Genomic DNA, 24,898 nt, shown 5'->3' with positions numbered 1-24,898 from the left:
TTCAGTGACAAAGATAAGCTCACTCTGCTCTGGACTGGAAGTTGTGAAGGTGAAGGTACAATCTTTGTTGGTGTATCACTCCAAAACTCCAGGACTCTTAAAATAATTTTAGAGTCAGCACTACCTGTTATATAGCATCCAAATAATGAATATCAAGTGATGAGAGAAATTATTCAACTTTCTTTGAGGAAATTTATAACTCAAGAATAAAACTTTTAGAAACAAAGCTCTTTGCTAATGGGCAATACTCCAAATTTTTTCTGGGGTTGCTGACTTATAGATATAATTATTCCAATTTTTGGACCAAATTTTCTTCGCAGCTTTCATATCATATTCTAAGCAGTGTCTGATTTAGGGTGCTAATGAAACTGATGCAGTGAGGAACTTCTGAAAGGGTTTTGGCATCAACGAGATAATCAGGCTTGGAAGAAATGCATGATAACAGACAAAGAACGGAGAATGAATGAACCAGTTTTGCTGTTTCCTTGCTTATTTCCAAGATATTGAGGAACTGTTTGACAGCATCCCTCTCAAATAATTAAATACATGTCAGGCATGCCAAGATTTAGTGAACCATAGAAATCTTGAATACTGGATGCCAAAAGTTTAATTAAAACTTTAGGCTATGGGGCGGGCCGCGGTGGCTCAGCGGGCAAAGTGCTTGCCTGCTATGCCGGAGGACCTCGGTTCGATTCCCGGCCCCAGCCCATGTACCAAAAACGGAGAAACAGAATACAATAAAACAAGAAAATGTTTAAAAGATGTTTCCCTTCCTTCCTTCCTTCCTTCCTTCTCTCTGTCTTTCCTTTAAAAAAAAAAAAAAAAAAAAAAAAAAAAAAAAAAAACTTTAGGCTATGTAGGAAAAATGTTCTTGTTAGTGATCATAATTATCACATGAACAGATTTATCACATTAAAAACTGTAATGACAGGTAAGTTTTATGTTATCAGGAGACTTGGAGTTCATTGGCCTTTTGGATTCTGAAACTGCTGAGCCTCTGCCTTGCTTGCCTGGCTTCCTCCCTAACGTCCTTCTTCCCCTGCCACCCATCATAACCTGCCACCCATCTTAACCTGCCACCCATCTTAACCTGCCACCCATCATAACCTGCCACCCATCTTAACCTGCCACCCATCTTAACCTGCCACCCATCTTAACCTGCCACCCACCATAACCTGCCACCCATCTTAACCTGCCACCCATCTTAACCTGCCACCCACCATAACCTGCCACCCATCTTAACCTGCCACCCACCATAACCTGCCACCCATCATAACCTACCACCCATCTTAACCTGCCACCCACCATAACCTGCCACCCACCATAACCTGCCACCCACCATAACCTGCCACCCATCATAACCTGCCACCCATCTTAACCTGCCACCCACCATAACCTGCCACCCACCATAACCTGCCACCCATCTTAACCTGCCACCCACCATAACCTGCCACCCATCTTAACCTGCCACCCACCATAACCTGCCACCCACCATAACCTGCCACCCATCTTAACCTGCCACCCACCATAACCTGCCACCCACCATAACCTGCCACCCATCTTAACCTGCCACCCACCATAACCTGCCACCCATCTTAACCTGCCACCCACCATAACCTGCCACCCATCTTAACCTGCCACCCACCATAACCTGCCACCCACCATAACCTGCCACCCATCTTAACCTGCCACCCACCATAACCTGCCACCCACCATAACCTGCCACCCACCATAACCTGCCACCCATCATAACCTGCCACCCATCTTAACCGGCCACCCATCATAACCTGCCACCCACCATAACCTGCCACCCATCTTAACCTGCCACCCATCAAAGGGTGTCTGTTTCCTTCATCTCCCTCCTCTTGCCACCAAACCTATTCAGGCAACATCTCCATTGTTAAGTAGGAATTTAGCCTGGTATTATTTGCATTCCTTATGTATTTTTACCATGTTATTTTGTTTCCTAATAACAGTACAGTTGAGTGACTGTCCTGCGCAGTTTGTGTCTTTTGTCCAGGAGTAGCTATGATTAACACACAATTCTCACTCAAACTGACCCAGTTTGGATCTTAAACAATATGCTCATTGTCATTACGGCATGTATTTGTTGTTTAGAAACAGTGGATTTGTATGTGATACCGTATATAGTATCACATTCTACACAAAAAATATACCCACCCAAGTTCATTCATAGGTAGGTACTTACATAATTTGTTTTTTACACTCCTTGATGGGATTTCACATAGGTATTTTTCAGTGTTTTAAAGATGTGAATAAACTGGGGGTTTTGAGTACATTGGAAATGCATTATTGTTTTTCCCGTTTAAATAAATGCTACGTAAATGCCCACCATCTGAAAATTCATTGTTCAGGCAATTTTTGGGAACTGATTTGAATCTGATAAATGATAGGTGGGTGTTACTGTTTGGTCAGGAGGGGAGTAATCGATTTATATATTGCAATGAAGTATTATTGAGTATATTTTACTCCTAGAAAGAAAGTCAAATAGTGATAGAAAATCGAATCCTTCTTACCCAACATCTCTTTCTCAGTCAACAAATTTGGATAAAATTGCTTGGTCAGCACTCTTAGATGAAACCCATAGATGAACTGTATTTATGATAATCTGATTAGAGCAGTGTTTATTTTGATCTGATTTTGGTACATGTTCTTTTCTCCTTTAATTACAAACTAGCTAGGGCAGATTTATTAATCTTGCTGGAAAGAAGAATTTCATTGTTGTCGTCTACTCTGGCATGGATTGACATGTCTGATTTCATACTGCATGTCTGACAGAAAGAAACAGAATTGTTTAAAATATATAAGGGTTTATCAAGATTAGCACTATTAAACTACTATCATACGCTGACACAGCTTTCATTTAAGTGCACAGAATAAATGAATAGATCTCTTCTGTAACTGAAATTCAGCTGGGCTTTTATTTGATCATCTCATTGCCTGTAATAAACCAGGGCTTATTCAAATAGAGCGAGCTAGCTCTTCTCTTTTTAAACCTGAATTAGGCAGCATTTTAAGAGTGAGTGAAATCAGAGAGATTGCATAGAGGCTGAGGCACTGCTTCCATTGGTGGAGAAAAAACTGATGTCAACTGAGGACATAGATAAGGATGAACTGACTAACTTTTGCATATAAAGAATTTTATTTCCTTTTTTAAAAAATTTGGATTGGCATTTGCATTAAAAATTGTTCACATCTGACATCAATTTAATCTTCAAATAAATGTTGATTTTCAAATTTCACAATTATAATTTCAATATTATAATTCTTTAATAAAGATGTGAACTGTATAAAGAATACAGTTGATGCTTCATTAGGGCCAAGCATTGAAAAATTGTAGCCAATCTATCTGTAATCCCATTTATCTTTCAACTCCACTCACATACAGTGATTGTGCATTTTCTTCTTTGACAGGGACCACTGATTCACCTATTAGGCTAAATAAAATCCTAACAGGAAGTGCTTTTCATACCTGATTATCAATTTGCTAAAAATCACCAAGCAGCTTCAATGATCATGTATTTCAAATTTCCAAAAAAAAATTAATTGGGCAAATAATTACTGAAAGAAGAAAAATGATAATAAATAACCTTTTCTTCTAGTTTTAATCATTTTTCTTTAATCATCAAGTATATTTGGAAGAACAGTTTACAAATATGGTTTTCAAAAATGCAAAAGCATACATTAAAAATAAAACAGAAGAAGGAGAATTAAATTTTAGGATAATAGTGTGTGCACTTATTCTTTCATTCATTCACTTATAATTTCAACTATTCTTTCATTGTTCTTTCAATGAAAATTTGGTGAACCCTAACATATGCTGGTAATTGTGCAATGTAGGGTGCTATAAACATAAGTATGCAACAATACCTGATCTTTTAGATTTCCCAGTCAGAGCCAATATAAATAAAAGACAATTATAATATAACAAGTGCTCAGATAGAAGTAAAATTAAAGGGGAAGAGTAACAATTTTAAAGAGACATTGTTGATAAGGGTTTATCTTTCATTACCAAGTTAACACACAGTAATATTGATATTCCGTGGACATCAAAAAGATATTCTGGAACCTAACTGTGATGGTCAGGCTAATAGGTCAACTTAGCCAGGTGATGGTGCCCAGTTGACTGGTCAAACAAACACGAGTCTATTTGTTGTTGTGAAGACATTTCATGGACTTAAATCATAAGCACATTGGTTGCATCCACAGCTGATTACAACTGCAATCAGCTAAGGGGAAAGTCTTCTGCAATGAATGACATTTCTTCTAATCACCTGAAGGCTTTTAAGGACTATTCAGAAGAGAGAATGTCTCTTTCACTTCAGTCAGTCTCTCCCAGGAGCTCATTGAGGACCTTCATTGGAGCTGCCAGCCTGCAGGGACTACTCTACAGATTTTGGACTTTTACGTTCCCATGGTTGCCTGAAACACATTTATAAATCTCATATTTACAGATATCTCCTGCTGGTTCTGTTTCTCTAGAGAACCCTGACTAATACACTAACTAAATCTCTAGGCTTTGATGTCTAGCTGTCTCATTTCTAAAAGAAGTACCAAAGAAAATGTGGAAATTTTCCAAAGAAGCAAATTCTGATTCATCTCCCTGGACAAAGGATGAATTGATTTCTCAAAGCTCCACTTTTTCCAAAAATATATAAAATATAAATGTATCCTTGAAAATAGCAAGAAAGTTTTTACCACTCATCATGCATCATCACATAAGAAATAAAAGTATTGGTATGAAGCATTTAGTACTGAGCAAAAAATTTACCATTGAACCAGCTGTATCAGTTTCCAGTTAGCAAAATATTGTAAATAATTTGATATTTCTAATCAATTTAAGAAATATAAAGCACTTGTACAAGATATGCCAGCTGTTTATGTAATATTTTAGAAAGTGATAACTAAATTATATTTGCTGGCAATGGTTAGCTATAATAACAAATTTTTCTTTAAAGATATTCCTCTCCGTGATAATAAAATCATATTATCATTATATTTGATAAGTGAGAGAATGCATGAATAAGTAGGAATATTCTCAACTTCCTATATTACACATACCCAGATTGCTATGTTTCAAGTCATTAAAACATCACAGAGATGCATTTAATTGTTTTCCCAAAATGGATGCTATTTCTAATACATGTTATTTCTCAATGAAGTTGAAAGTAAGAAAAATACAAGGCACAGTAAGGAAACTTAGGACAGATTTAATAATTCCTCATTAAACATCAAATTCTGACCTCTCAAAAATCATCCTGCTCTTACAGTGGTATTATATAAGTGAAGGTTGTATATAAGCACTCGTAGTCAGAAATTTATCTTCATATCCTATCATATACTAAAACTAGGATCTGTCCATAGAATCAAAATCTGAGGAGAGGACAACAACAGATCATTTGTCAGTCTTGGCAGATTTATCTGAAAGGAGATACAGAGAGAATTCTTGGAAGAAAACATATTGATTGATTTGATTCCTCTATAAAGTAAAAGTGTGCATGGATTAAAATGATTTACAAATATCTGGTTAAAAATGTTGAATTAGAAGCATTTGCTACATATTTCTTCCATGCAGCAATATAAATTAAAAAGAATTAAAGACAGACAAAAAAAAAAAAAACAATCTTTAATGACATAAGAGAAGTATCTCAAACTCAAAACTTTAATTCTGAAGCATAATTGTTAAATTCTATGAAATCTGGGACAAAAGGAAAGAACAACATGAGAAACTGTGCAGATTGCCCAAAATCTAGAGGAAAATAGAGATTTCACTAAAAATTAAGTCTCAGCTCCATGAAAGGAATATCCAACTAGATTTTGATTAAAACAACAAAACTAAGTTTCTGAAGAGGACACAGAAGAGCTGTTTTGTTTTGTTCAATTCCCTACAGAGATATAACTTAGACCTTACAAAATGTCAGAGGTCTTAGCACTGAGAGTAGAACTATTATTCAACATTGATTAGTTGATCAGTTCAGTAGCAGTCTGGGAAACAGCCATATTAAGGAAGAAATGCATGATACTTTGACAGGAAGAACTGTGATATAAATGACCTTATTTCTTGACATTTAAACTTACCTAAGTTTTTAGAAAGAATATCCAAGACAACAAGTCCAAGTAATTACTGCATACTGTCCTAGCTACCCTATCCCTTGTAACTACTTTGATATGTAAAAATTAATATATTCTCATGTTTCCGTATGTACAGTGCTATGCAAAGCATCACTCAGGAATGACTGTAAATAACCTTTCTAATGGATTGTTCCCCTAAGCCCTTTTATATAGAAAGCTTTGAACCAACATTGAGAGTAGCCAGCTCCATTAACAATCAGAAAAAAAATTATCATAGAACCCAAGAATAAAAATCGCTAAAAAAAAGGTGGGCAGATATCAAAATAAAGCATATCAAAGAAATAAGTAATCTATCTATAAAATACGTAAAGAAGACTCAGTCAGAAAATTACCAACACTGGCTCAAGAGAAATAGAAATCTAAATAACTTTCATATCCACTTAATCAATTGACTTTGTTAGTACAATTCTTCCCACAAAATCTCCAAGGTCAATGGCTTCACATTGAATTGTATGAAACAGTTAAAGAATAAATAATACCAATACTACACAGATTCCTTCAAAAAATAAAAGCATAAGGAGCACAATCCAATTTATTTTGTGGGGCCACTACAGTCCTGATATCAAAACTAGACAATAACATTACAAGTGAAAAACAATTTAAAACCAATGTTTCCCATTAACACTAATGCAGACATGCTTAAAAAATATCAGCAAATGAAATTCAGAAATTTTTTAATAAGATAGTACCCCATGATCAAGCTTATTTCTAGGTTTAACCCAGGAATAAAAGATTGATTTAATGTATGGAAATCAATGGATATAACTCAGCACAATAACAGATTAGGGGAGAAACATCATATGATGATTTTAATAGCTGCAGGAAAAAGCAGTTCACAAATTGCAACACATATTTGTGATAAAAATTCAGAAAACTATGCAATGGGAAAGCATTTCCTAAACATGATAAGTAGCGTCTTCATCAAATATCATACTTAGTGATGAAATGTTGAAGTGTCTGGAATAAGATAACTATGTCTGCTCTTCCTACTTCTATTAAGCACTTTATTGGAGGGTCTAGCATGTGACAAAGACAAGAAAAAGAAACGAAAACATACAGAACAGAAAAGAATAACTAAAACCATCCTTATTCTCAAAATGATTGTGCACATGAAAAATCCTAAGGAATATATAAGAAATATATTAGATTTAATAAACGTTGCGAAATATAAGGTCAGAATACAAAAATCAATGATGTTCCTATATTTGAGCAATAAAAAAATTATAAAAAGATAATGGAATACATCCTATTTACAATGGAATCATAAACATGTGATTCATAATATATGAAGAGATATATCATATTTGTAGATTAGAAGACACAATATTATTGTTATAAATTCCCCAAAATTGATCTAGAGATTCAATGCAATCCAATAAAAATCCCAGCAGATTTTTTCCCTATAAAGTGGCAAATGCATTTAAAAGTCAAATCTCTAAAACAAGAAGTTGAACAATTAATCCTACCTGACGTTAAGACTTATTACAAATTTGCAGTAATTCTAAACAATAAAGTATTGTTGAAAATATAGCTACATAGGTTAATTGAAGAGAATAGATTAACAAATCTACCCCCAAAATATATGGCAAATATTTTTTTTAAATGGCCTCAAAATGATTCATGGGGAAAGAGATATCCATAAAAGAAAAAGGACTTCAAAACCTACTGCACATGATGTGCAAAATATAAAAATATAAAAGCTAAAATGGCTTGCTAGAAGAAATCATGGGAATATTTCTTCACGACGCTAGAATAGACAAGTTTTAGAGAGAACCCAAAAAGTGTGGGCCATAAAAGAAAACTATAAATTGGACATCAAAATCATCAGAATTAAAGACTTTTCCTCTTCAATAAAATAAATAGGCAATTCACAAACTAAGGAAAATATTTAGAATGTTTTAGTCCTTGAATACAGAATTTACTTATTTATTTATTTATTTATTTATATGTATGTATATACAGCTCAATAATAAAATGATGAACAACCCAATAAAAGTTGGCCAATAATTTGGACAAACCCTTTACAAAAGATGATATACCAATTTTCAGTAAGCACATGAAACAGTGGTCAGTCTATTAGTCATCAGGGAAATGCAAATTACAATCCTAATGAGACAACAGTACCTAACTTAGAATGGCAAAATGAACAAGATTGCCAACACCAAATGTTGGCAGGGATGTAATACAACTGGGCTCCACACAGTGCTGGTGGGAGTGTAAAATGGTACCCACTTTCTTAGAATTTTCTTCAAAGTTGAACATAAATATCCCTAGACACCACAATTCTTCTCATACATATTATTCAAGAGAAATGAATACACATGCCTAAAAATGAATATATATATATATATATATATATATATATATATATATATATCTTGTATAAGGATGTCTATAGCAACTTTATTCTTAATTGGTAAATACTGGAAATAGCACAGATATCTATATACAGGTGTATAATTACAGTGGAAAACAAAGCAGCAATAATAAAGAATAAACTACTGATACAGACAACAGTATGGATAAGTGTTTTAAAAATATTAGGCTGAGGGAAAGAAGCTGAATACACATATGCAAAGAAAGGATAAACTCATGCTCCTATTTATATGAAATTCTAGAATAGGAAAAATGAACCATTAGTGATAAAAATCATATTGGTGATCATCTCAGTTATATATATGTGTGTATTTGGGAGGGGGGAATATATTGATGGGAAGAGATGCAAGATATATTTCTGGGATATTCTGTGACTTGATATGTATTTTAGTTTCCTTGGCTGCTCATGCAAATACTATGAAATGGGTCAAGTTAAATAATGGGAATTTATTAGCTCAAAGTTCTGAGGCTTGGGAAAATGTCCAAACTTAAATATCACCGAGGCAATGCTCTCTCCCTGAAGACTGTGACATTGTGATCTGGATTTTGGCAATCCTTGGTCCTTAGCTTGTCACACGGCAAGGTACCTGACAGCATTTTCTGGTCTCTCTATTCTCTTTTGGGTTCTGTTGAATCTCAGCTTCTGGCTGCTCCCTCTGTGGTTTCTCTCTCTCTATCTGAATAATAATCTGATTAAGACCCATCTGGATTGAAGTGGCCTACACCTTAACTGAAGTAGCCTCATTAAAAGGTCCTATTTACAATGAGTTCATAGCCACAGGAATGTTAATTTTATGAACATGTTTTTCTATGGTACATACAGCTTCAAACTACTACAATGCATATTCATCAAACTGATTGATTGAGACACTTAAGGGTTGTGCATTTCACTCTATTTAAATTAAAAAAACAGGAAGTAAGATGGGGATGAAGAGAGCTCAGAATCATCTCAGAAAGAATGTGAGAAGAAATACAACTGAAAGCCACAATACATGGAAAACAGCAAGATAAACCAACTGCACCCAAAATCAGAAACATGGTGGAGTGTTTTGAGGAAATTAAAAAAAAAATCAATAATAATAATGTACAAATTTTTCATGGATAGAAAAATACTCATTCTTCCCCTCATTTTTGTTCATTAATAGGCTACATTCCTCCAGGAAAATTAAGCAGCCTGGCCAATACCATACTCCTGAGTTTGAGGACTATCCAAAATGCCAATATGCTTGTAAGAAAGAAAAGGTAAGGGAGAAAAGACAGAAAAGAGTCCATGGCATCATATTTCTCCACTGCGACCCACAAAGTTAGAAATTCTAATACAAAGACTGCGCGGTTCAAGTATTTACATAAAGCAATAACCCTTTAGGTTAAAAAGCAAAACTCCATATTCTCAAGCAAGCCACAACACTTCTTAATAAAAACACTATAGCAAAAGATCTAGCCAAGTTATATACATAAAATTATCCTATCTTTGGTCCTATCAAAAAATTCAGGTCCTCCAAAAATAATTAATTGTATTTAAAATGTTTTTGATCAATAATTTTAATAAGCTGCCCACTATGTGCAGTGGTCCTTCCTCTACCTGTCTTAAAGAAACTGTCTCACACATCACACACTAATAATATCCATCTTATAAAGAAATGCAGTTTCTCATATATCCACTTCTGATCATTTTTACAAAATTCTTATTGTTAGTTTTTGTATGCTGTGTGGCGGGGCCACATATCATTCTTTTTCCATGTGAGTATCCTGTTATTGCAGCACCATTTGTTAAATTTTTGTTTGTTTAGGTTTTTGTTTGTTTGTTTATTTGTTTTGGGGCAAGTGCATGGGCCAGGAATCGAACCCAGGTCTCCTGCATGGCAGGTGAAAATTCTACCACTGAACTACGCTCATACCTCCCACTTTTACAAATTATTTTTATACTATTCAGTGTAACGGTTTTTAATGGCAAACATCTGGTATAAAATTCATATGTCCTGCTTTGGGGGAAGCTATGGTCTTTATAATAGTTTACAGTAATTAGTCTGAAGATATTAAAGTTGCAACCAGGGTTAGTTCAGAGTGAAAATGAGGAAATGGGAGAAAACATTCTCTTCAGAAATACAAGTATATTCTCTAACAGAGATTTATGGCCATTTTAAGAGTGGTGGTATACCTTACGCAATTTAATTCAATTCACACATGAGGACACAGGAATTAATGGGTTTTTCTGATGACATGCAAAATGCTAATAGCCATATTGTTATTATAATGCTGCTTACTGCATTCAGTTTGATTCTTTAAATATTATATTAACAAGAGATTCTCTGAGAGAAGTGAAAACATTAGGGCAAAGCTAAGGAATTTTTTAGAAAACAGTCACTCCAGGGAAAAATATCCTAGGATTAACAACTCAGCTCGTACCTGACAACTTAAGTATTATTTTGTAGGCTCCAAGATACATAGTTATCCAATCAATAAGTGGCAATAGTAATAGTAATAATATTAATTCTTATTGAATATGTTTTACTCATGGGCTGATAGTTACAAATACATTTAGAGGTGCATGGTGGCTCAGTGGTGGAATGCTCGCCTTCCATGCTGGAGACCCAGTTTCAATTCCTGGACCATGCATCCCTCCTCCCCCAATAAAAAATATATTCTTGATTAAAGAGAAGTATATTTTAGGAGTGAGAAAATTAGATTTTAATTGTTAAAATCAATAAGTAGAAGTTAAGAACTCATAGAAAAAAATGATTTTTTTTTAAGTTGAGTCTTCAAATACATTTGTGATGCATTAATTTGCAGCTACTTTGCATTTATAAGATTTAACAATAGTCCTCTGTGACTCCTTGTCCCTGCTCTCTTGGTCAATTCTTCTATAAACAGTCAGACACATAATTTCAAAGGTTACTTTTCCACAGATAATTCTGCCACTATTCTGCATAATTTAAATGCCCATACAAATGAATTCATCAAAACACTAAATACAGTTTCTTGACAGAATCAAATCTAGTGACCTTCACATCTTTATTTCAGAAAATTGTACCTATCATTAAACCAAGAATCTTATTGTCTTCTCTTGTTTTATCTTTGAAAGTTTGAAAGGGATATGTGTGTGTGTGTGTGTGTGTGTGTGTGTGTGTGTGTGTGTGCTTGTATGGGTGTAGAAAAATAAATCATGTTTTAATGCAAAGAAATTACAAAAGCCAGATGTTTGAAAAGAATCATTAAAATGCTGTAGTCCAGGAATAAGTAGTTGGTAGGTAAGTTTATGGATGAGTGGATGGATGCATGGATGGATTGATGGAAAGAGAGGTAGGTAGGTAGATAGATAGATAGATAGATAGATAGATAGATAGATAGATAGATAGATAGATAGATAGATAGATAGATTTGTACCTTGCCATCTTCAGTGCCCCTCTATGCCCCTCTCCCTTTAGATATGTTTGTAGCTTGCTTATGTATGCATATTATTTAACAAACAGACTGATATTATCCAGTTAACATGATGTTTTAGTTTCCTAGCTGCTAAAACAATAACCATACAATGGGTTGGCATGAAAACAGGAATTGCTAGGTTCAAGGTCTCATAGGCTAGAAGGCTTAGTTCCTCCCAGGATCAGAATCTTCTGGCTGCCCAGAAATCTTTAGGGTGATTTGGCTTTTCCATCACAAGGTGATGCACATGGCAGCATGTTTCACTTTCTCCTCTGCGTTCTCTTGAATTCAGCTTCCTTTTGCCCTCCATGGTTTCTTCTCTCATGTCCGATTTCATTTGCTTACAAGCATTTCAGCCATGTTGTATTAAGACACATTGGGCACACATTGATAATTGACCCTCATGGGTCCTATTTATAAATTGGTTCACACCTTCAGAGGTTGGGACCTGAACATGCATTTTGTGGGAACATGATTCATTAATATATGAATAATTGCATACTTTTAAATAACTACATTGTCAACATTTTTTCATCTTATGACTTTCTTATAAAATATTATTTCAATGGCTGCATATGTAAATATACTATTATTATTGGGTGTATAAGATGTTTTAAGTACTAAGTACCATAAAAAATACTTGACAGAAATTTTTATAAAATACTTTGGCAAATCTCTGTTTTTTTCTTAGAATACATTTCTAGAAGTGGAATTACTTTTTCAAAAATAGAAAGTTTACTGTGCTTGTACATTTTTGCAAATGCATTCCAGAAGTGTTGCAAATTACACAGACACTAGTAGTGAAGTCTCACCTTTAAGAACACTTAAGTCTTTACAAGTTTGGAAAATAAAAAGGGACCTCATATGTCCTTTATTTTGTATGCATTGCTACTAATGAGGGTAAATATTAAATATATACATTGAGATGTAAATGCCTATATACCACCTCTGTATTAATCTATCTATCCATCTGTATCTATCTATCTATCTATCTATCTATCTATCTGATCTATTTATATAGTCATCCACCTATCATATCTATCCTTCCATCAGTCTTTCCATCATCTCTCTAACTACCTGTCTATCTTGTTCTATTCATCTATCAATCATTTCTACCTATACATCTCTCTATCATCTCTATGGATAATTAGAAATTTATAATTCTACATTATAAAGTGTCCCTTCACATGCTTTTCATATTACACTTACCTATGTTGCTTTTTTTTTTTCCTTTCAAAATGTTTTTAATTACAAACATTCTACCCAACACAGAGCTACTGCTGCTCTCCCCATTTCCTGGTACATTAACCATCTTTCTATCTCTATAAATGTGTTAAATCCAGATATTTCATGTAAGTGGAATCTCACAGTGCTTGCCCTTATGTGCCTTGCTTATTTCACTCAATATAATATCTTAAAGCCCATCTAAGTCGTAGTACCTCTCAGAGCTTCATTCTTTTTTTTGGCTGAATAATATCCCATTGTGTATATGTAGTATATGTAGTAACACAATTTGTTTATCCATTTATCTATTTACAGACACTTGGATTGTTTCCACACTTTGGATATTGTGAATAATGTTGCTACAAACATTGGTTTACAAGTATCTAAGTCCTTGTTTTAATTACTTTGGGAATACACCTAGGAGTGGAGTTGCCAGGTCATATGGTAACGCTATGTCTAACTTTTTGAAAAACCTCTATACTGCTTTCCACAGTGGTGGCACCATTTCACACTCCCACTGACAATGCACAAGGGTTCTAATTTCTTTACATTCTTTCTAACACTTGTTATTTTCCTTTTAACCTATATCTGTTTTGATTAGAAAAATATTCTTATTGGCTTGGAGAAATTTCTTATTTGGAAATCTCAGTTTTCAGAAATTCTATTCCAACTGATGTGTTTTAAATTTGATTTCCTGGGATTCTTGAAGCAATAAACTTCTTTTTCTGGACAACTGCATATGTCACATCATTTCATTTGTAGATATTTCAGTCTTATCTCTAACTAAAGTCTCTTCAAGTCATTAGATTGGGTTCCTTGGAAATAAGACTCTGGTATAGAAAATAGTGTATGGAATATTTATTGGGAAGAGCTCCCAGGAGATATATCTGTAAGGGAAGGAGGACAGCAGGATTGGGCAGGAGGAGAAGCTGATCTACCATGTGGTTACAGCTGAAGCTTTCACAGCCCTAATGGGAGCTCTGGTGCTATGACCTTTCAGAGATGTTCCAAGTAGGCAAAGGAGATTGAATTTACATCCCTGTATTAGCCAAAAACTGGCTACAGGCTGTTCCTTGGAGGGTGTAATTTGGGGCCAGGCAGTTAATTCCTGTGGCCAAAGACCACATAATCAGCATCTGGATGTCGGTTATGTTAGCAGAGAACAGAAGTCCTATGCAGAGAACACAGCATCCTCTATAGTCCAATCCTTGCAGTGAGTGCTATGAGATACCTGCTTATTATAGTCATTTTTCCCATTTTGTTGGTGTTGTTTTTGTGCAACTTAATGGGTTTAGTGAGATAAAAACCAAACCAAACCAATTCAAAGAAACAAACATACAAAAAACAGCCCTTGGTTCTGCAGGGAATCTGAATGCCACAACTCCTTACTCACTCCTCCACAATCCATTCCAGATTCCCTGCCACCTTGCCTACTATCTATGCTGCCCTAGGCACCTTATCTATTGGGTGACCCAGACCCTCATCCTGGAGAAGTCTGAGCCCCTAGTTTCCATGCTCTTCTCCATCTTCAGCTACTGTATTTGTTGATTTACTACTGAAACTGGGTAAGAGGCCCCAGAGTATTGCCTGAGGGCCAATCATATATTCCATGCCCACACTGTGTACCACCCACCCTTCCTCCTGAATTTTTGCTTCATATATTACCATTTAAGATTGGTATGTCCTATTGAATAATTTTGCCCTTTATTATTATTTAATGCCACACTTTATTCCCTATAAACTTTCCTTGCTGTGAAGTCTGTTTTGTCTGAAATTAATATAGGTACACAAGTTTCCTTTTTCTTAGTTTTAACAACGAATAGTTATGTCTTGCATTTTTTACCCACTCTAACAGTCTCTATATTTTAATTGTGTATTTACCCTATTTATATGTAAAGTGATTATTGCTATATGTGGATAAATAAGCAACCATATTTGTAAGTGCTTTATATGTATTGCTCTTGTTCTTTGTTTCTTTATTTGCCTCCCACAAATTCTTTTTTGTCTTCACTTTTCTCTCATGAAACTGAGCATTTGATAATTCCATTTTCGCTTCTCTCTTAGCACATCAATTAGGTTTCTTTTTAAAAGTAAGTGGCTGCCCTAGAGTTTGCATTTCCATTTACAATTAATTTAGGCTCACTTTCAATTACACTATACTTTTTCACAGATAATGCAAGTATATTATAACTGAGTACTTCCAATTTCTTCCTCCTATCCCTTAAAATATTGCTTTTATTATTTTGAACATACTGCTATAAGTTATAAAAAGATTTTGCCTAAATTTATTCCTTCTCTAACACTCTTCTTTTCTTTATGTAGATTTGAATTTCTGACCTATATCATGTTCTTTCTTTCTTAAGAATTTCTTTTCATGTTTCTTACAAGGCAGATCCACTGGCAACAAGTGTCTTCAGTTTTTATTCATCTGAGAAGGTCTTTATTTCTCTTTCATTTTAGAAAGATAAGTTTGTTGGATACAGAATTCTAGGTTGGTGATTTTTTTTCAACAATTTCAATATTTCATTCCACTCTCTTCTTGTTTGCACAGTTTCTGAAGAGAAATCCAATGTAATTTTATACTTGTTCCTCTTAGAGGTAAGGTGTTTTTATCTCAGGATTCTTTCAAGATTTTCTTTTTGTCTTTGATTTTCTGCAGCTTGAATATGATATGCCTAAGTGATGATATTTTGGTATTTATCCTGGCTGGCTTTCTCTGGACGTCCTGTGATATAGAATCTGTCAATACATTTAGAAAATTCTCAGCCATTATTGCATCCAATATTTCTTCTGTTCCTTTCTCTTTCTCTTCCTTCTGGTATTCTAATTATTTGAAAATTTTGAATTTTCCTAGGGTTTCTTGAATATTCCACTTTGTTTGGGAAGTTTCTGTTGCCAAACTTGCTGATTCTTTATTCAGCTATAGCTCAGCCCATCAGAGATCAGAGATGGGCTGTTATAGTGTTCATTATTTCTGTTTTTGTGTTTTTTGAGTACTATCATTTTCTTTTGATTCTTTCTTAGAGTTTTCAATCTCTGCTTACATTATACACCTATTTTTACACATTGTCAATATTTTCCATTGCAGTCCATGGGATAGTAATCATAGTTATTTTAAAATTTAAATACCTGGTTTGTTAATTCCAAAATCTCAGCCATATCTGAGTCTCATTCTGATAATTAGCTTGTCTCTTTAGGTTGTGGTCTGTTTTTGTTTTTGTTTTCCTCTTAGCATGCACTGTAGTGTTTTGCTGAAAGCCTGACTTAATATATTGAAGAAAGTAATTGAAGTAATGAGCCTTCAGTGTGAAGTTTTATGTCAATCTGGCCAGGAGTTAAGCAATCTTTTCTGTTCTGTGGGTGTTGAACATTAAAATTTCCACTGTATCTTTGTTATTTTTTCCCATGCTGTCTTTGAGTTTGCCTAGAGACTCCTTCTTAGAGCCTGAAACAATTTATCCTTTTTGTCTGTAATTCCTTGTCATCTGAGATGCTCTCTTGATGTGACAGTAAGATATGGAGAAGAAGTACACATATTCCCATGATTAGGTCACAGACTTTCAATGGGCTTGTATCCCTACATTGTGACCTATACAAGTGCTTGTTCCCTGCCCTGACCCCCTCCTTTAGGTGAGGCAGGAAAGCTAGAGGGGGTGGTAATTGGGTATCTTCCTTGCCTTGTGTCTGCTAGGCTTTGGTAAAACAGTTTCCCTTGAGAGTTAGCCTTTGTTAATGAGAACAAAAAGTTCTGGGGGTATTTCAAATTGATTACTTTTCCCATTCCCTACCAGGAGCACAAAGGGCTTTTTCTCTACTCTTCACCCTGAGAACCTGGTGGAACTCCTGGAGATAAAACTCAGGAATGTATGTTTTGTAATGGTAATGGTCAGGTACATGTGTCAGCTTGGCCAGGTAATGGTGCCCCGTTGTCTGGCCAAGTAAGCACTGGCCTATCTGTTACTGTGAGGACATTGCATGGGCTTAAGTCATGAACATGTGGTTGCATCTATGGCTGATTACAACTGAAGTTGGCTAAGGAAAATGTCTTTTGCAATGAATGACATTTAATCTAATCACTTGAGGAATTTGAGGAAAATTCAGAAGAGAGAATTTCTCTTCTGCTTCATCCAGCCAGCCTCTCCTGGGGAGTTAGTTCATTGAGGACCTTCTTTGGAGCTACCAGCTTGTGGCTTGCCCAACAGATTTTGGAGTTTGACATCCCCATGGTTGCATGAGACACTTTTATAAATCTCGTATTTACAGATATCCCCTGTTAGTTCTGTTTCTCTAGAGAACCCTTACTAATAAAGTGTACAACCTACAAAATTATGCCTCCAAGACCTTTTCTCTCTCAAGCTAGTCCACATTTAGTGTCCAGCAATTAGGCAATCACCTTTTAAGTTTTCACCATGTTTCACCTGTGACTTCTGCTCCCAGTATCTCTGATTCTTAGTTTTCCCCTGTTTGTCAAATTTTCAGGGAACAAGTTCCCAGTGACCTCAATTCTCTGATGGATATAAGAGGAGTTACTGATTTTCAGTTTCAGCATTTTTTCTTGATATGAGAAAGAGTGACTACTTCTAAATCTTTCCATGTTGGAGTGGAAACTCAAAGTCCCCATAGCATTGTTTTTATGCAATATCTGGACATGGGTGTGTAGGATATTTCAGGTGCTTTCATTTGGCCTTGCCAAATACAATAGGTTTTACCCCACAGGTCAAGGCACTAATGTGATTGTTCAGCTAATTACCAAATACAACCATTACAATGATACATTTGGGGCCTGGGAAAGTGAGCACCAAGGATATCTGTGTTCCCAGAGGACCCAAAACCACCCAGAGTTATCAGGACTTGATTCATCAGCTTGTCCTCATACGGTAGCACTCAGAAGGGGGCCATATTGTTGCTTTGTGTCCCAAACATCAATGCCCATCTATCCTCAACAAGTCTCTTATACCCAGTGGTAACCTGGGGAAGGACTAGATGGGATGCTATTGAATATACATGCTGCATGGTTGTAGGGTCTCTCCTCCTAGGAAATATTGCCTCCCTTTCAGTTCCCCTGGATTCTTGGTCTGGGAACTGGCTCACCTCTTGCTAGAATATTAGCCAGAACAAGAAACTCCTTTGATGCATAGTCTCTCTCCTCCCTTAGGAGGCTGAACACATTTCCAGTAAGGCTATACTGGAACTTAATCTTTGTTACTGTCTAGTTTAGAGCAAAGGGGGATGTTAAGTCCTGAAAGAGGTAAATTATTTTGTTAAGATCCCTACTTCCTGGCATATGTATATCTTTAAGCAAAGTAGAAGGCACTCTCCTCCATCAAGGCCACTTCTGAAGCCCCAGTGAGTTCATGAAAATCAACAGCATCTAGATAAATATCTTCATCTTATTTCAGTGTTCCACACCTTCACTTTTAAGATCCTGACTATCATGTAGAAGATCTGCTGGAATTCTAATTCAACCTTTTCTGAAGTTCTGCTACACTTATCATTAAGCCTGGAACCGAGTCCTCTGCTCTTTTATACCTGCGCTGCAGGAGACTATGGTTGCTTTACACAGTGCCAAGGAGGCCTCTGGCTCTCACCTTGTCTTTAACTGATGATTAATCCCCTAAGCCTACCTTTAACTTTCCCTAGGAAACAGCAACAATTATTCGATACCCTACCCCTATAGTTAATATTTCCATTATAACTCTCAAATTTCAGCAATATTGGTTCTACTAAAGAATCTCTTTTCCTCAGTATTCTTTTTCAGTGTACCACTCATGAGTATTTTAGCAGTTGCCCCAATATAGCATTCTACAGGCCATCTATATTCCACCTTCTGATAATGACAGTGTCTTCATGCCAATTGGCCTGCTAGTGATTCATTTTTCTCTGGTTCTCACTTCAGAATCTATTTCCTATGACCATTCCTGGTACCAACTGTCCAAGGTGCACATGGAGACACAACCCAAGTAAGAATTGGCTGCAAAATATTTATTCAGAAGTGTTCCCAGCAGCTATACCTCTAAGAGAGTGAGCACTGCAGTATTGAGCAAAGTGGATGCTAACCCAAAATAGCTTGCAATTGAAACTTCAGTCAGGCCTGCAGGGCGTTCTGGAGTCGGGATGCCTCTTCAGCATTGTCTCGAAAAGAAGCCTTTGCATTACTGAATCAGACCTTCATTAAACACAGTAACCCCCATCCATCATTTCTTAAAAAGGAAACAAAACCTTTGTCAAAACTGTTCTCATCAGCTGAGGGGAAGTCCATTGAGGAAGGCAGCTGTGAGCTGCCACTAGCTGAAAATGTCAGCAGCTGGGAGTGAATCCATGGCTCCTGAAGGGGCTATCTGAGCAGAGTACCACAGTATCTGCTACTCCGAAACCGTATCATATTCCTCATAAGTACCAACAATGCCTGAATATTATCTACTGACAAGTCCATGATCATTTCTCTCTCATTGTTTTTAAAATATTGGGTTTATGTGGCTCTAAGCCTCCTATCATCTATAATGACTCCACTCATTAATTAGTTGAAGTTTCTAGGTCATTTGCCTTGAAGAATTTTGCACATTCTCGTGGTGTTAACATGTTTATCCACTGTTTTCCATTAATTTAACTTTGATTTTAAACTCTCAAATAGATTTATGGTCAGTTTGTGATAGCAAGAATATTTCATAAGGGATATGGGACATTTCCTGTTTCATTACATCAAGAGGTACATTATTTCCATATTTCCCACTTTTAGTGACATCAAATTTTATGAGTGGGTTTAAGTATTTTGACCTGATCCATTTTTTCTAATATTTTGCATGTTATGTTTTCTCAATTTATGTTTTTATCTTGTGGTTTTAGCAACCATTGATAAATGCTTCCTAATATTTCATTGGTGATTGTGAAAATGGGGACTTCCTAATCTATCACTTGTTCCACATTTATTAGCTGTGATTTTTCTAGAATTTTCACCAAAATTCAAATACACTCAGTACAGGAAAGACAGTATAGATGCTTAATTTTTTATTTGGGTTTATTAACCTAATAGTTTATCCCCTAATAACCTTCAAAAGTGACCAAGGTTTCCTTTTTTAAGTGTGATTATATTTGATGTATTTCTGGCTCAAATTTTTCCTATTTTGGCCAGAAAGAACTAAAAATTAGCTCCCAATATCATTTTTACATGGAGCGAGTAATCTTTGAGAACTCTTTTAAATCTCGGACATTTCCTGCCTGGAAATAACCAGTTCTCCAAGAAACCTGGCTTTCGGTAGTTGGAAATGAAAGTTAGAGATTTTATTACAGAAAGATAAAATTGTTATTGCATTTTCAATTTCCTAGACTTAAGGTGAATCTAGAATATACAAGCTTTTTTTTTTTTTCTTGCATGGGCAGGCACCAGGAATTGAACCCAGGTCTCCAGCATGACAGGTGAGAACTCTGCCACTGAGCCAACGTGGCCCTCCCTATATAAGCCTTTTGAACTACATATAGCATGAGTTCACAATTATATTTACTCTTTAGATTTAAAACTATAGGTCTTAAAAATAAATTGAAAATATATATAGGTCTTATATATAAATATAGATATATGTTGTTACCTTGAAAAAACTGGTTTACAGTGAAATTAAAGTAATTGCCTCTTTGCTCTGACTCTATATCTAACTACATCTATATGTGCATTTAAATCTGCATCTATACCTAAATGATATCTATACGGTATCTATATTTAAATATTCCTAAGTATGCATCTGAGTAGAGAAATACAATCAAAGCAATGATTTTTCAAGAAGTATGTCAAACATATTTGAAATAATTCTTGTCTATGATTTTGCCATCAATTTTATATATGGTTAGATTCCTTTGTTTTAGTTTTTCTTCGTATTTAGAGATTGCTTTTTCAGTTCCTTTTCTTTTTGAAACAATTAAAATATCCTGCTCACAACACAAAAGTATAAAATGATGTTCACTCAGAAATATTCGGCTTCCATTTCTTTCCCTTCCCACCTGCTTTTTTTATTCCCTTATTTTAAAAATATTACTATTGTATCTTTTCAAAAAGTATAATCAAATATATATTATATACATATATCATATACTCATATTTGTAGTATTTCATATTCATTCATAATATATTTTGTATGTTCATATTTCCTTTCCTTATGCAAGGGATGGTCTACTAAACATGTACTTCTATGTATTGATTTTTTTATTTGAAAATATGTCCTAGGGATAATTTAATAGCAGTGTATAGTTCATTTTTACTGACACATAGAGTTCTATTTATACAATGTGATTAACCATTGACAGGTATTTGAGTCCTTATTTTCCTTTTATAACATTTATATATATGTATATGTCATTATATAGTTATATATATGTTTAATTTATTTGTAGGTTCTTTACATTTAATTGTTTTCACTCATTTAGAACTTATTTTATGTAATAGAAAAGTTGTTAAGTTATGTTGCTAGTTATGAAGAAATTTGTTATAGTACAGCTTCATATGCAATCCTCTTCCCCCATGGTTTCAAATTCTAACTTTAAAATATGCTAAATTATTTTATAAAATAGGTTATATTTCTGGTATATTTCTTTGTTCAGTCTGTCTTTAATTTTATAGAACAAAAATTTAAAACCTTATGCAATATAAAATAAAATGCAAATATGGAAAGCTACCTAAAACATGTGAATAACTTAATGAAATGTTATTAGTCAAACACGCTTGTAACAACCCACCCAGGTCAAGGAATATTTTGACAGTTTCTCCCAGAAATCATGCCCCAATCATAATCCTTCTACTAGCACCAAAAATACTTATCATTAAAAGTTTTATGGTAATCCCTTTCTTGCTTTTCTTTATGTTGTATCAACTAATTACGCATCCCTAAACATCAAGAGTTTAGCTTTGCATTTTCAATTATAGATTAATATACAGATTTTCTTATCACCTGTCCTCTGTAATATACCATTTTTCTTGCATAGCACTGATATTCAAACTATCTGTAGTGGAACACTATTTTTTGTTTACCCTTTTTAGTTTCTATACTATTGTAGAGCAAATCATTTGTGCAGTACAACACAAATGAGTTCCTTGTTGTATCAGTTTGCTTTTGCTGCATAACATATTACTCCAGACATAGTGGCTAAAAATAGTAACCAATTAGCTCATAATTCTGCAGGTGAGTAATCTGGGTTGCATTCAGCTGCATTGTTGTCTTATTAAGGAGGCTTGCCCATGCTTGTTCAAACTGTGGCAGAATTCCAAGAGTAACAAAAGAGCAAATTACACTGTGCAAACATGGTTAAAGAATCACATTTTCTAGTTTATAAAAGGTCAAGCTAGTCAGTAGCCAAGCCTAGATCATTGTGCAAGGGCCAAAGAGTGTAGATAGAGTAGGGAGTAATTTGTAGCCATTTTTGCTATCTAATGAAGCCTATCATTTTCTGGTATCAATGTTGGAATAAGGGGACTTTGTCTCTATCAAGAAACTACCACAACACCTTGTGGCTTAAAAAATAATCACTAATTGTTTCTTGTGATTCTATACAACAGCTGGGCAGTTATTCTGGTTCAGCTGGGGCTGGATGCTTCAGGGGAGGCTCACTCCCCTGTGCTAAAGGTGGCAGTTTCCCAGCTCCAGGGATGTGTCAGCCGGATGGCTCTTCTCTCTTCCTGGCCTCTCAAGGGGGCTTCTTCAGGTGGCAGTTTCAGAGCTCCAAAAAGCAGCAGAAGAGGGTAAAGCCTGATGCACAAACATTTTCATATCTTTTCATCAGATTTGCTAATGCTCCATTTAACACAGCAAGTCCCGTGGCCAAGTTCAAGATCAAGGGGTTTCAAAGTTCTTATAGGAAGGATCTGCAAGGTCATGTTGTATATCAAGATGGGAAGAACTTTGGGCCATTCTTCTAATGGTACAATTATAGAGCATTTTACACTATCACTCTAAAATGAAAAAAGAGAAAAATGGAAGCCCCATTTCTGTAACTGGTCGATTCACAGACATGAGATTATTCTTTCAAAATGCTATACATATTTATGAATGCTTACTTTCAATTTCAGTACTTAGTTTGTCATGCAACAGTAAAAACAGTTCATAGAGTAGAGATTCCCACAGACTGAATTTTTCTTCTTACATCCCTGTGGGATAGTTTCATGTGTTTCTCTATTTTTGTATTTTCTATAAATTGACAGATGCAAAGGCTTTCTCTGTTCCAAATACGAGATTTTGCCAGGACAACTTAATAAATAATTTGCATTCTTCCTTTAGGAGCCACACAATTTTAGGATGTCTTTTGTGATGTTAATCACCAATAACATTCAATGTGTGGATCTCTGAAATTATCATGACTGTAAATAGTTATATCAAATTTTATCTGTCCTTCTTTATTCATCAGATAGAATGCTCTATAAGACTAATGTTCCCTCACTTACTATTTGGTTACCCAAAAGAACATTTCTGCACTATAGATTCAATAATTATTTGATTCCTTCCTTTTACTGACCAGTTTTCAAAATAAATTTGACCAACTGGTTTGTGCAGGTGAAAGAACGGATGAAATATATTTGAATGGCTTCAGTCAGTAACATTTTATCCTTATTGAAGCCAAAATTGTCCCATCATTGTTAAGAGGGAGTCTCTCTAAATTATTCCCCACGTGCTTTTGCCATGTCCACAACATGGTAAAAGCCTAGTCATCTGGGATGACATGATGTTCAAGGCATTTCTTATTCATTCCTGATTTACATCTGAATTCAGCCCTGAACCCATGAAGGCCTGGTTGTTTTGTGGGAAACGGTATTTCAAGACTGCCATCTAAGTGCTGGCAATGCTCGTTTCGTTTCTGTTGCCCATCATTTCTAGACCTTTTCAGAACACAAAGTAGAACACACAGGCACAGCACACACATCATGCCAATTAGACATGAATCCACACTAATAATTCAAAATCAGGAGTACAGAGTGTTTACTTAGCCTCCTGTACCTTACATCTATATTTCCTTTGGGCCACACAGAGAGCATTGATTTTCAATTACACAAGGCATGATAGAAAACCCTATAGTGCTGATTTGCTTTATTCTACATTGCTCACACATAAGTCTCAGTTACTAATGCCAATACCAGTTCTAGCACCAACATGATTACTGAAGACAGCTTTACACATGTTCTCTTACCATTCTGCCCTCCTTTTAGAATAGTTATACTGTATATGCATTATCAAATCATATTGTATACTATACTCTCTCCCTCCTAATTTTTAGTTAAGTTTCCTTGTACTAATGCATGTATTTACTGCTCTTCATGGGTTCCTTACGCAATGACATTTCTCCTATTTGTTTTGGTTATCTGAAGCTAAATTTTTAGTACATTCCTCAAGAAGAATAATGACATCAGTAATTTCTGATTTGTTGCCTGTTGAGTTATATGCAGGCTTTCAAGTCAGTTTGGCTACAAATAAAATCCATGCCTAATATTTTCTTTTCTTAAATATATTGTCATTTCATTTTGTCATAAAGTACTATCAGAAAGTCTGATGATAACTTGATTTTTTCCCTTGTGAGTGAGTTAATCTATTTGCGTGTATCACAAAGCTAAAATTTCCATTTATTTCATGTCTAGTAATTTTACTTGCAATCATCTTTGTGTTGGTCATTCTTGATAAATTTTCTTTGATACATAGTAATTTCAATTGTTTCTTATATTGGGAAAGTTATTTTCAATTAATTTTTAAAATAT

The sequence above is a fragment of the Tamandua tetradactyla genome, chromosome 18, assembly GCF_023851605.1.
Source record: "Tamandua tetradactyla isolate mTamTet1 chromosome 18, mTamTet1.pri, whole genome shotgun sequence".
In the NCBI taxonomy this organism is placed as follows: domain Eukaryota; kingdom Metazoa; phylum Chordata; class Mammalia; order Pilosa; family Myrmecophagidae; genus Tamandua; species Tamandua tetradactyla.
The sequence above is the reverse complement of the archived record's forward strand: the minus strand, read 5'-3'. Positions refer to the sequence as shown.